This window comes from Gopherus flavomarginatus, chromosome 11 (genome assembly GCF_025201925.1).
Source record: "Gopherus flavomarginatus isolate rGopFla2 chromosome 11, rGopFla2.mat.asm, whole genome shotgun sequence".
Lineage (NCBI taxonomy): Eukaryota > Metazoa > Chordata > Testudines > Testudinidae > Gopherus > Gopherus flavomarginatus.
In genome coordinates this window covers 12748853-12750366 of record NC_066627.1, presented here as the reverse complement: position 1 = coordinate 12750366, position 1514 = coordinate 12748853, and the positions used below count along the sequence as shown (strand labels likewise).

Sequence of the window (1514 nt, the reverse complement as noted above, 5' to 3'; positions counted from 1 at the left end):
CAATGCATTTCCTGTGGGGAAATGGCTCCTTGGCGTCCAGCTGCTAGAGTGAGAGCCAGGAGAGAGCAGTGTCTGGCTCACCTTGGGGGAGAGAAGGGACTTGATGAGTGCGGATCTCCCTCTATCTCCCCCACAATGCTTGCCAGTTTTATTGTCACTGTGATAGTCAGCGTTTTCCCTTCAGGGCTGGCCCTAGAGGGATCCGGGGTCTAGGACAAATCCCCCCTTTCCTCCCCAGGTCCTGCCCCCACTCCACCCCCTCCCCCAAGCCCCCACCCTTGTCCCATCTCTTCCCGGCTTGCACCATTCCTCTCCCTCTCCCACCTCTTCCCGTCCCTGCTCCTCCCCCACCCCACCCAGCGCCTCCTGCACCCCACTGAACACTTGATCACTGGCAAGTGGGAGGTGCTGAAGGGGGAGAGGAGGAGCTTGTTAGCACGGCCTGTAGTGGTGGGGGGGAGTTGGCTGCCAGTGGGTGCTGAGCACCTATTTTTTCTCTGTTTGTTCTCCAGCCCCAGAGCTCCCATGGAGTTGTTGACTTGGCTTCTTTCGCATTCTAGAGAGAGGAGCAGAACCAGGGCTATGGCTGATCTGCGAGGCACTAGGTGAGTGGCAGAGGTGTCAGGTGCTGAGAGTTTGCCTGACACCTCAGGGACACAGTGTGAGGTGGTGTCCCAGGGACCTCTGTGAAAGGAGCAGAACCGGATTTACTTGGGGTGGGGAGAGAATTGAGAGTGTCTCAGTGGGTTGTACAGAGTTATTGTCTGGGTTAGAGACTGGCTAAAACACAGGCCTCGCTGTGAGCAAGATTCAAACCTGCACAGGGGAACCCTAATGGATTTCAAGTCCAACGCCTTAACCATTCGGCCATCACAGTTGGGAGCACAAAAATGCCCTAATGCCAGAGAAACTGGTAAAGAATCACAATGTCCAGGCTTGAAACCATCTGAACTACAGAATTCCCACCGCAAACCTGGCTCCCAAAGCACATGGGGGATTTGGGTTTGTTCTCTTTGCTTAGCCATGCGCAGTCGCACAGAGAGCACGTTTAAAAGTCTCCCCTCCCACAGGGCGGGAATAGGAAATGATTCTCAGCTTGAAGATTGATGTAAATGAGGATGTTTGGACCACAGGGCCAGGGACTGATCTTTGCTAGAGAAACCAGTGACACACAGAACCAGGCTAAGGAAAATGTTCCCTGAAGTCAGTAACTGGATTAGCAGCAGTATTGTGCAGAGAAATGTCTCACAAGAGGAGTCAGAGCATTGGTGGTTCGGTAGCAGAAGTCACAGCTACAGTGGCGGAGGTCTAGCTTTGGTTTCTGGCCAACAAAGGGATGAGTTTTATTGTCTCCAAATTTCAGTAGAAAAATTCAGATCCAAACTGTGTGTGGTGGAGGTTTCTCTGGTTTGGTTTGTTTTTCTCATTTGAAATGTCCTTTTTCATTTTTCGGGGAAAACTATTTGGAAAAGGCCAAGGAAGAGTCCAAACAATTACAAATATCCATGGGAGTG

The 1514-nt window shown here is 51.8% G+C and overlaps 1 non-coding gene across 1 annotated transcript; it reads right to left on the bottom strand.

The window, feature by feature from the left end:
- Nucleotides 1-795: 795 nt before the first annotated feature.
- Nucleotides 796-877, bottom strand: TRNAS-UGA (transfer RNA serine (anticodon UGA)). Its single transcript has one exon. It is a non-coding gene; the product is annotated as a tRNA-Ser (tRNA).
- Nucleotides 878-1514: the final 637 nt, after the last annotated feature.